Source organism: Theropithecus gelada, chromosome 2 (genome assembly GCF_003255815.1).
Source record: "Theropithecus gelada isolate Dixy chromosome 2, Tgel_1.0, whole genome shotgun sequence".
Classification (NCBI taxonomy): domain Eukaryota; kingdom Metazoa; phylum Chordata; class Mammalia; order Primates; family Cercopithecidae; genus Theropithecus; species Theropithecus gelada.
This window is the reverse complement of record NC_037669.1, coordinates 18309862-18322807: the sequence shown is the minus strand read 5'-3', so window position 1 is coordinate 18322807 and position 12946 is coordinate 18309862.

Sequence of the window (12946 nt, the reverse complement as noted above, 5' to 3'; positions counted from 1 at the left end):
TTTCATTTCATTATGTTCTCTATATTATCCTCTACCTCATAACTCTGAGTCTACTAAGTCTTCTGCTCAATTATGTTCTCACCTGAAAGAGTAAAAGAAAACTAGTCCAGTATCTTATAAAGTCAGTTCATCAGATGAACCAGGCCTGCCTTCTTTATCAATTTTTACACCTCGATCAAAATCTGAGCTCAGAGCAATAGCAAAAAATATGCGGTCCAAATATATGCCCCAGAAATGTTCTGTGGAATTTCTAATTCTTCTTGGATCATATGATTTAGGACTCCCTGATCTGTACCAGTTTATTCACATGATCCTGGAACCTAGTGAAGACTGTAGTTGAAGCTAAATGTTGCATACCTAAGATAGACAGCAAAGATCCAATCCCTCAATCTTCCAGGGAAAGACCAAAAGTGCTGAGGAAATAAGAAATAATCTCTTAGAATCCATCCCCAAAGAATTTCTTCAAAAACTCACTTGTCTGTCATGCAATCAAAGAAAAAAGGATAAACCTGTCTCTGAATATAAGGCAAGATTAGAAGTACTATTTGTAAAACATTGTGGTCAATCTATGCTGAGTTCAGGCATAGAAATTCCTTGTCCTATTCACTGATAATATCCACCCTGAAATCTTTAATGTAGTTACAAAACAAAAACTGGAATGATATGTGAATGATGGGACCAAATAATAATCAAAATATTTTACCTATTGGCATAAAGACTATTTTGACTTGGTTATTTTGAGATTCCCTTTAGAAGAGAAATTTAAAAGAATCTCCATTTGTAAGAGATTCTCCCTTCACTGACTGTTTTCGGACTCAGCCTGCCTGCACCCAGGTGATTAAAAAGTTTATTGCTCACACAAAGCCTGTTTGGTGGTCTCTTCACAGGGATGCGCATGTCAGTATGTGCTTATATAAATTAAGTATTCCTTAAACTCAGAAAGATAGAAATTGGCCAATATATTTTTCAGATTCACATTATCTGTGATATTCTCTGTTAAGTCAAAGCTACTTCAAGTTTGTTGGTTTAATTAAAATAGACATCTCTTGAGAGTTTTCAGAATTAAATATAACCCAAACACACAACTTTTATATTAGCTGGGTTTACTAGTCAGGTAAGTTTATATTATCTCTACCTTATATTTAAAGTCAGAAAACTAACAGTTCAACCTAAACACCTATGTGAAAATATAATGGCATTTACTTCATATATATCAGGCACAGCAATAAAACAAAAAAAACCCCACATATTTGACTTTTAGATTTTTTCTTTTATGATGACTGACTGACATAAATGTGCTGTAAATGTAGTTAACAAGAAAGGAATTTGAAACGATGACTGGCTATGTCTAATGTCTTATGAAATTTTCATGAGTAAATAAAAAATTCAGAATAAGTGAATTAAATAGATGTAAGTACAATATACATTTATAAATGAACTTTTAAACCATAATTATGTTTGATAATAAGTCTGCTTAAAAATACCTTCTCATTCTCTGTGGTAAATTAAACCCTTAGAGTTTCACACAGTTGATTAAATGATCAATAGTTATTGAATATCTGGATTATTTCCAAATAATATTATTTTAAAAGACTAATTGCTAAACATACATTTAACTATTTTGGACTTTTTACTACAGAAGAAATAAGGATATTTGAGTTTATTATCAACATGACCTGTGGCACATTGAAAAATTATATAATGGGAAAGCACATGCTTCTAAGAATTATGAAATTGTATGTTCATAGATTTACCAATCTGTAAAATGTTGGTGTGATGCATATTTGTCAATTGCTTCTGTCTCAGAAAAGAAAGTTATGAAGAGTTTAGAATTCTGGTTAACGTGTGGTAATTCATACTACTAAATATCATATGGGAAGCAACCCTGTTGCAAAGTATCTCTCTAATCTCAACAGATTTGCAGGAAAGGCTCTGACAAGTAAAGATTTCTGATAACGTTAGAAACACAACACGAGACCAGAATTAAAGAAAATTTGCAAACAATTTGGCCACGTATACCTTTTGTAAACAGAATTAATACATTTACCTTCTCCTTAGTTGATCTCTCCAGAATTCAGAAACCATCATTGAGTATTTTTATTTTGATTGCAGTATAGGTATTGGCAAAATTGTAATCAGAATATGTTCTTATAATATAACATAATTATGGTAATATTACTACTACTGTGACTGGAATGTCATATTTGAGAATGTGCATAAAATTAGATATGACTGGAGAGTTTTAAGAAATTGAGAATTGACTTTATGGAGCCAGTTAGGCCCTGCTTTATTCCATTTAGTGTTGTAATAAAGAAATTCTTGAGGCTGGGTAATTTATAAATGAAAGGTGTTTGTTTGGAGAACAATTCTGCAGGCTATACAGAAAGCATGGCTTAAATGTCCACTTCTGATGAAGGCTTCAGCCTACTTCATTCATGACAGCAGGTGAAGTGGAGCTGGCATGTGTAGTGATCACGTGGTGACAGAGGAAAGGAGAGAGAGGAGTGCTGGGCTCTTATCAACCAGCCCTCATGGGAACTAAGTCAGTAAGAATGTACTTATTACTATGAGGATGGCACCAAGCCATTCATGACAGATCGACCCCCATGATCCAAACACCTCCCATCTTCTACACCTCCAGTATTTGGAATCAAATTTTCATATGAGATTTGCAGGTGTTAATAAAAAAAAAAAAAAAAAAAAAGCTACAGCCAGCTCCTTTAGAAAATCTGGCCCGATAACTGCTCACAAGCTTTCTAGCCATATTGGTAAAGAGTAAGAAAGACCTTACTCGCAGGAAGGCCCAGGAAACTGAAAGATACTTTTAGGACCTGTTTGAGTACAGGGCAATTTACCTAAAACTCTCAGAATTGCAGATGAAACTAATGGTATGTTGTTGGTATGTTACAGCTTGAGAAGCCTTTAAAGTCTAATCTGAGATTATTTAGTAAAGGTCCTAACAAGGCCTTCTTAAAAAGAGCTGATCAATTCCTATTACTAGTTGCACTTATGTAAATACTCAGCTGAAGCTTAATGAGGATAGACCTATTTGGTAAATAAATTAGTCTTACTGTAAAGGTAAACTGAGGCTGGAGCCAAACCGGGAATGAAGACACAAGGCAAATGGCAGTGAGAATAGCCTTTATTAGGACTCGCGGGCGAGGTTCCTTGTTCCAAAGGTGCGGGCCGAGGAAGTCACGCTGAGGGAGGAGGGTAGGGGCTTTTTATAGCCCGAGAGGTAGGGAAACCGGTTGTACAAACAGGTCCTGGAGGGTCTTGAAACTACTAGGGCAGGAGTCGAGTAAGGGTCATGAGGAAGGGGTCTTTGGAAACTGTTAACCGAAACTGCTGTTTACGAACTTGTGGAATGCAGGTGAGCTGCAGGTCATGGGGGAGTGCAGTTGCCCAGCCGGAACCTCTGATGTATGCAAGTCCGCGGGTGTGTTCAAAGAGGAAGGGAAGTCTTGAACAAAGGGCCTGCTATGCCAGGTGGCACCGCCATGTTGGGTCTAGATCCCTGCCTAACAACTGGATGAAAGTCTTTTTTCCTACTAGGAAACTGCCTCCATCCATGGTATAATACATCCCTGTCCCAGGAATTCCAGCTACATGGTCAGCAGGGCCTCCCTTGTGTAGGTATGAGCATAGGGTGGACCCACTGGAGGCTGAGCAGTTATCTTTGTAATGGTGTCAGAAAGTGTAGGCTGTCTTCTCAATCCTTTCTTCTCTTTTGCCTCTCTCATATGCTCATGTTCACTTTCAAGTTGTAGCTCCATCTCTGCCTCAGTCGCCTAACTTGTGTAGAAATAGGTGGATGAGCTGATTCTTGGACCATTCATTTGATGTCCCTTCCCAGTCTACCAGGATCTCTCATGTTGGCTTTGGCTCCTGTGTGACAAGCTGCAGGTTCTCTTTCTGATTTAGCTAGGGACTCTGAATATATCCTTCCACACCTAGTCTCTACAGCATGTCCCAGGCCACCACTTATGAACTGAGTTACCACTATTGGACTTGGGCTGTTCTCAGTGAAAACAACTCTCCAAAAGTCCAGAGTTTAAGAAGAGGGATTAGTCGATTGTCCCTTATCCTATTACTTCCCATCCATTCTCTCATGGGTCATGACCTCAGCTTGGAGATGACCTGAGTCTGTGATTCTAATCAACAATTTTGTTAAGCAGTTCATGGAATACATATAGCAACAGCCATCATGCTCTAAATGACAGAAAATTATTTCACTAATTTTAATTTTTTCATGTAAACCTCTGAGATGAATATGAGAATATGGAGCAGGGAAAGGCATGTGAGCTGTTGGGAGTAAAGTGAAGGTCTTTGTCCTACTAATACCATCTGACTCTTCTGGGCTTGGCATGGTACCAGCTTTTACAGCCAAAGTCAGTGCCTGTTGGAACTATTGATCTGGTCAAGTTGGATGGGTAGGATCCCAGCTGCCCTCCAAGGCTGTTCTGACTCTCTTGGGTCTCTTTGATGTGGTCACCCCTCAGGGTCTCTTTTATGTCCTCCACCTACATGTCCCAACCCACCTCTTGCATGAATGAGTCTCCTGGCTTCTTTCGGTCATTGTAGGAATTTGCAGGTCCTGGCCATGCAACATGGTGATGGGGACCAGCCCCTAAAGCTTAACCTTCAAGGGTCTGCTGCCTACATACCTTGCAAACAAAGTTTACTTCGAGGTAGCCAGGTAAGGAAGGAGCAGAGCCAGAAATGATTTCTAGTGCCCTAAATTGGAATCTGGACAAAACACACTCTTCCAGGTCTACCTTTGATGGACGAAATAATGCTCTGGCCACAGATGCACGCATCCTAATTCCCAGAACCTGTGAATATGTTAGGTTACCCGGCAAAGGGGAATTCATGCTTCAGAGGTAATAAAGGTTGTATGAAAGAAAATGAGGTAACTAAGGTGCAGGCATTCGAAAGTGGAGCTGGGAGAATGTGAGAGAATTGCACTAAAACCTCTAAAAGTCAAACCACAGATTGTGCCAACAGACTTGGATAAACAATGGAAGTTAGTGTCTGCCAGTCTTCAATTTCTCACCTGGGAGTACGCTAATTAACTAACCAGTCAGTACAGCTTTGTGATTTGGGATTTCTGCTCAGCCAATGAACTGCCTCTGAAAACAACTATTTGTGGAAATTGCCTGTATAAAACCTCTCTAGCACTTGCCTTAAGGGACACGATTCAGGACTTGGACATAAATAATTTAAAAGTCTACTCTTCAGGCTATCTTGTTAAAAGATCAAGTATTAGATTTTTACCACCTCGGAAACTATGAAAAAAAAATGTTAAAATAAGAAATTACATTTTCGTTGTTTAATATTTGCAAAACTATTGTCCCCATTAACTATAGAACTGCCTGTGGCTGTTTTCCTCTAAGGGAGTGTGAGGATGACAGTCCTGCTCTACGTAAATCTAGTTGAAAAAAGCGTGTAGAATGTAGTACTCTGGTCTCTAGGTCTCAATCCAAATCAGTGGGGATTTTTCTTGGAATAATAAAGGTGTGATAATGAGAGAGAAAGGTTATATATAGACATGTGGCCACTATATAGGCAAGACTAATCAGCCTGTATGGCAAATTGCATATAAAATTAGAGCACTTTGTCACTGGGGTTGACTGTAGAGAGATGGAGACTGGAACTTCTGCAGAGATTCTGCAGCTACAGGGTACACCAGCTTAGAATGGAGTCCACACAGCAGAAGGCACAGCTCAGATGCAATGAGAGGAACCAGGTTCTGAAAAAACTGAATCCTAACAAACTATACCTGAAGCCAGTGTGCCTCATTTGGGGCTTTGGGTTATATTATTCAACAAACTGCCATTTTTTTCAATTTTTTTAAAAGGTAAAAGCAATGTGTTATGCATATGGAAAAATATTTTTACTAGAGTATTCTCAAGAGTCTAAGTAATAAAAGTAAGGAGGTCAAAGTATGCCTACTCACAAAAGGGCCAGATAGAATACATACACCATGTAGGTAAGAAAAAAAATTAGCTTGATATATTTAACTGACGGTTGATCAAGCACACCTGCTAGTTCAGGCAGGCGTCAATGCCAGAAAACACTATTCGGATAGAATATGTGTGTCAGGGATGAAGCGCTCAGTAGGACTACTCAATACATTAAAAAGTAAAAGTTTTAGAAGAACTCAGAAATTTTCTAACTATATTGCAGAAATTTAAATTACTTTTAGTATTTTTGTTGTTACATTTACACATCTTTCAGGGGAGGCAATGAAAAATGTTACTTTCCAAAATTGCTTTTAAACCAAATGAACATCTCAGTTTTAAATGTTTTAAGAGGATACGTGTCATCATATTTGGCCTAACAGTATTATTTTTATTTACGTACTGGTATATCATTATCAATATCTACTAAAGAGAAAGTTTGAAGAATGTCTTGCTCAAGAATTATTTAGAAGTGCATGAATACTTTGAATACTTTTTTAAATGGAGGATTTCTATAGGTGGGGCCTTCCTTTAAAAAACCAAAAGTAAGTTTTAAAATAGGTATGTCTGTATTTCATGAATTTCACAACATACAAAGATGTTACCAAGTCTCTGTAACATGAATGAACTCTTGTGTTTTGTTCATGTTACAAAAACAGTAATGTGGTATTATAATTTCAGTTTGAACTTCATCTTTAAGTATGTACTTAACAACGAAAACGAGTAAGTGGTGTCTGTCCTTAAATGCTCATTAACTATTTTAATGATCAGAATAACTTATAACTAAGACAAGAATATTTAATCTAAAGTTTTTTATTCATTCACTTAATAACATATTGTGTCACTACTATGTGTAAAACACAGAAACAATTATTATGATTTATTTTAACAGAGAGGAAATAGAAAAAATTATGAAAGTGTTCTCCAAAAATATTTCTTTATCATTGTTCTCAGTGTACCTAAAACTTTCTTGTTTTTTACACTGTAAATAAAGGAGTTTGCAGGGCAATTATAATCATGTAGAACAGAAAATGCATTTTATTCCACTGTTAATCTGGGCCAGACCCGGGGCACCCATACATGAAGAAGACAGTGCTATAGAACAAAGAGACAGAGAGCAGGTGAGCACTGCACGTGTGGAAGCCTTTGCTTCTGCCCTTCTCAGAATTCTTTTTCAGTAAGGCAAAGAGGACTTGGGTATAGGAAACTGTGATGATCATAAAAGCTTGTATAAAAGCAGTGAAAACCACAAAATCACTAATGAGTTAATAAACGGATCAATGTAAGAAATTGTATATATTGTACACTGAGAAAAAGGTAAGATTTTTGAAAAATATATATTATTTCCTGAAGGTTTTAGAGGAGATTCTAGACAACAACTAACTAGTCCCATAACCTGCCACTCACAAGTACCTTAAAATTGAATGTATTAACAATGAAGTGTTTTAAGAGCAGAAGGGTTTTAAAATATACATGATATGTTTTATGCCAAAATCTTAGAAAATGAGACTTTGTTTTGGGTTCAAAAGTGTGTTTTCTCACTCAGGAATTCTTTTATCTTTCTAGAACAAAAAATGATCTGATCTTGGTATTACAAATGGGACTGTCACAGTCAAGGTGGAATAAAACATTACAAAACCATCACACTAGAAAGAATGGCCAGTGTTTTGAATATCTGGATTCAACTTAAATGATAAGTTAAATAATAAATAATACATTTTATTTAAATAGCAAATTAAATGAGGAGAAAGGATTAACCAAATTAATAGGCAATGACTAACATAAACATAGGTAAGGCAATGCAGAAAAAGCTTCAAGCTAAAAGTGTATCCATGAGTTTTATAAGCCTGGAAAGTAAATGAAAAGGAAACTAAATGAGGTCCTGTGGAAACACAGGGTGAAAAAATATGTCTGCATCATCAATGCATATCTTTAATGACAAACTTTGCGTAATTCCCAACATAAAATATGTTTTACATATTCAAATCCCTGCCTTGTTGATCTAAAGCAAGAACTACCTACTTATAAAACAGTAGGCCTAAGTATACAACCATTCAGGGGAATATTTACAAGTATTAGATTTACAACTCTTAAGGTTTAATGACAAAGACAGCCAGTAGTTGTTACAACTGGACATATTTTTATTTCTGTTAACTAGTTACCAATTCTGTAAAAGTGGAGCTAAAGTTTTGACTTCCCAAGTCTGTGCTGGCTTGAAACTCGTTTTCTCAAGGCTTCTGATTTGTTAACTCAAAATTAAAGCACAATAATGGAAAATATAAGGAAAAGTGTCAGGGTTGGTGAAAAACACAGTTCTGACAACAGTAAAAATACATAGAACGATTAGGATTTTTAATTTTTAAATTTTTTTATTTCCATTGGTTTTGGGCAACAGTTGGTGTTTGGTTACATGAGTAAGTTCTTTAGTGGTGATTTCTGAGATTTTGGTTCACTCATCACACAAGCAGTGTAACCTGTACCCAATGTGTAGTCTTCTATCCCTTGCCACCACCAACCCTTTCTCCCGAGTCTCCAAAGTCCAATGTATTGTTCTTATGCCTTTGTGTCCTTATGGCTTAGCCACCTCATATGAGTGAGAACATACAATGTTTAGTTTTCCATTCCTGAGTTACTTCACCTAGAATAATAGTCTGCAAGTCCATCCAGGTTGCTGCAAATGCCCTTCTTTCATTCTTTTTCGATGGCTGAGTAGTATTTCATTATATCTATCTCTCTATCTATCTCTCTATCTATCTATCTATCTATCTATCCATCTATCTATCTATCTATCTATCTATCTATCTATCTATCTATCTATCTATCTATTTATCTATCTATCTATCTATCTATCTATCTATCTATCTATCTATCCATCCATCCATCCATCCATCTATCTATCTATCTATCTATCTATCTATCTATCTATCTATCTCACATTTTCTTTATCCACTTGTTGATTGATGGGCATTTGGGCTGGTTCAACATTTTTGCAACTGCAAATTGTACTACTATAAACATGTGTGTGCAAGTATCTTTTTCATATAATAGTTTCTTTACCTCTGGGTAGATACCTAGTAGTGGGATTGCTGGATCAAAAGGTAGATCTACTTTCCATTTTTGAAGAACTCCATGCTGTTTTCCATAGTGGTTGTACTAGTTTGCATTCCCATCCACAGTGTAAAAGTGTTCTTTTTTCACTACCTCCATGCCAACATTCTTTTTTTTTTTTAATTTTGACCATTCTTGCAGGAGTGAGGTGGTATCACATTGTAGTTTTGATTTACATTTCCCTAATAATTACTGATGTTGAGCATTTTCCCACATGTAAGTGGCATCATGTATAAAATTCCATAATTTTGACTGAATAGGAAAGTTCAATCTATTAAAACTTAACTTTCACAAATAAACATAAATTTGATATAATTTTATACAAAATCATAGGGAGGTAATTTGTCTAGAAAATTCTAATTTATCTGGAAAAGCAAAAGCGTAAAAAAAAAAAAAGCCAACATAATATTTTTTAAAAAATAAAGGAGGTTCATGTTCCATGCCAGATATTGCAATTTATCAGACAGTTACTTTAACAATTGAAACCATGTTTAACATCATCAAGGTTCACTGTGGGTATATTCACTGAAATTGGAGTGTATGTTTATACACATGGGGAAGGAAGAAATAGCAAAGCTGATTAAGAGCACAGACTTTGGAAAAGGTAGGTTTGGAGGCTTTGCTTCTGAGATTTTAGTCAAATAACTTAAAATGTCTAAATCTTGGTTTCCTCACTTGTGAAATAAAGTCAATAATGTGCACTTACAAAGTTGTTGCAAGAATCAGATGAGAGGATGAATGTCAAGCCCTCACCCCTATACTTGATAGATAGTAAGGAATCATTAAATGGTGGCAACTTTATTTCTTGGAGTCTCGCTCTGTCTCCCCGGCTGGAGTGCAGTGGCGCAATCTCAGCTCACTGCAACCTTGACCCACTCCAGTTCAAGTGATTCCCCTGCCTCAGCCTCCTGAGTAGCTAGGAACACAGTTAGCCACCATGCAAGGCTAATTTTTGTACTTTTAGCAGAGACAGCATTTCATCATGTTGGCCAGGCTGGTCTTGAACTCCTGACCTCTGCTGATCCGCCCGTCTCAGCCTCCCAAAGTGCTGGGACTAGAGGCATGAGCCACTGTGCCCAGCCAGTTATTTCTGTTATTTATTTTAATTATTCACAAGGAAAGCAGCAGCGCTCTTTTGTAAGACAATTGTATTCTGAGTGAGAAAATTGAGATATGTGCTGTTTATTTGCCAAATTCTTGACAATCATAATTTAACTCTGTACACAAAATAACTTTTACAACCAACTCAAGCCATCTGCGAGTTGTCATGGAGACAAGAAAATAGTGATTTAGGTTAAGCAAATGGGCACATCTTCTAGAAGGCCCAAAACTATAGGTATAGCATGTTTTAAATTGTTTTAAATAGAAACATTTAACATTTTAATAAAAATAACAGACCTCATGACATTTCATAACTAAACACTCCAGGCTGCATCTTTTCAAAAATGACATTTTCCTTCCTAACCACAGTACCATATTGACATCTGACAACATTAACAGTATTCTCTCAACACTAGCTTATAACTAGTATGTATTCAAATTTCTCCATTTGTTTCTTATCTTTTACAGAATCACATTGCATTTGTTGTCTCTATCAAGACTCTTTTGACCCAGAACAGTCTCATTTCTTTTCTCTTCCTTTCCTTTTTCTATTTTTAATGAAAATGACATTTTGGAGAGACTGGGCAAATTGTAAAGTTGTCTGGTGAAATGTTTCCCATTCTGGATTAATATGTATTCTTTAACTTGTTTTCCTAATCCCTGTATTTTTCCTTTCCTAGTGAAAATTATATCCAGATACTTGATTAAACATTTTTTTAACAATATACTACATACGGCCGGGCGCGGTGGCTCAAGCTTGTAATCCCAGCACTTTGGGAGGCCGAGACGGGCGGATCACGAGGTCGGGAGATCGAGACCATCCTGGCTAACACGGTGAAACCCCGTCTCTACTAAAAAATACAAAAAACTAGCCAGGCGAGGTGGCGGGCTCCTGTAGTCCCAGCTACTCCGGAGGCTGAGGCAGGAGAATGGCGTAAACCCGGGAGGTGGAGCTTGCAGTGAGCTGAGATCCGGCCACAGCACTCCAGCCTGGGCGACAGAGCCAGACTCCGTCTCAAAAAAAAAAAAAAAAAAAAAAAAAACAATATACTACATACAAGATGGCATTCCTTCACAGTGCATTGCATCAGGAAGCACAAAATGTCTGTCTGTCTCACTAGCAGTGAGGCTCAACCCCATCCCTGGGTTAGTGCGGTAACAGCCAGATCTTCCTACTGTAACATTATGGTTTGTCCCTTACATATAGCAATTAGTTAATTACATTATACTCTGGCACTTTGAGAATATCCGGGTCCTCATCATTTTTTTCTCTTTCTCTTTCCTCCATCTCACACTCCTCTCTCCTCCTAGTCTCTTTGTCGTTGTAGGTTTACACTTTTCTGTTGTTATCTTGAGAGAACAGACAAAATATGTGTTCAACTAGACATCTTTAATGCAAAGCTCAAGAACCTTCTCTTTTTTTAATTTTTATTTTACTCTAAGTTCTGGGATACATGTGCAGAACGCGCAGGTTTATTATATAGGTATACGTAGGGGTGTAAACTAGTTCAACCATTGTGGAAGACAGTGTGGCGATTCCTCAAGGATCTAGAACCAGAAATACCATTTGACCCATCGATTTTTTAGCTAAGATTTTTAGCATCATTTGATGATCCTTGCCAGAATCAATTATGGCATTGCAGATTTTTTTCTTTTCTTTTCTTTTTTTTTTTTTTTTTGAGACGGAGTCTTGCTCTGTCACCCAGGCTGGAGTGCAGTGGCGCGATCTCGGCTCACTGCAAGCTCTGCCTCCCGGGTTCACGCCATTCTCCTGCCTCAGCCTCCCGAGTAGCTGGGACTACAGGCGACTACCACCACCACACCTGGCTAATTTTTTGTTTTGTTTTGTTTTGTTTTTTAGTAGAGACAAGGTTTCACTGTGTTAGCCAGGATGGTCTCGATCTCCTGACCTCATGATCCGCCCGCCTCAGCCTCCCAAAGTGCTGGGATTACAGGCGTGAGCCACCATGCCCGGTCGGCATTGCAGATTTTCAATTGTAACTTTAAAATTCTATAATGTGTTTTACATTTTCTAGCTGGCATGCCTTAACACAACAACAAAAAGAGAAAAAATATGGCAAAATGTTTTAAAATTGATCATAAAAAGAAGAAATAGAAATTTAAAGTAAATATCTAAATATTGTTTAGACTTCCTTGACCTTGCTATAAGTTCACAGCTGCTTCTCCAAGTCCCCCAAAGCTCAACTTCCTTCTTATGTGTAGTCAAATTGTTAACATGGTATTAAGGAAAGATTATTTGGCTTAGTCCTTCAGCCAACGAATATTTCTACATGTGTCTTATATAGTAGACTGTGGTCTGGAGCCCTCTTTGAAGGAGATGAAGCAATTCAGTTGCAAATTGCTTCCAATTCTATCTGATTTATGATTCCTGTTTCTCACACTTTGTAAGAAATTTACTTTTTTATCCTTAATGGTCAAATTATTCCTTACCATAAAAACATTGATTTTAGGCAATGCTACTTTTTGAAGCCTTTCTCCTATAGAAGAATTTTATAGATAAATGTTTTCTACATCTCCTGAGGCTATTTTTAAAATATATATATATTTCTTTATTAAAAACGATTATAATTTATTGCATTTTTACATTTAATTTTCAACAACATTTATGCATGTAAAATGTCTTAATAGTTTCTTAATAGTATTGGAGCTCCCGACATATCTCACATTACCTTAATATAATGAAAGTAATTCTAAAGTGGTCACATTGGCTAAATGTGACAATGCAGTTTATGACAGTGATTCTCCCATCGGCT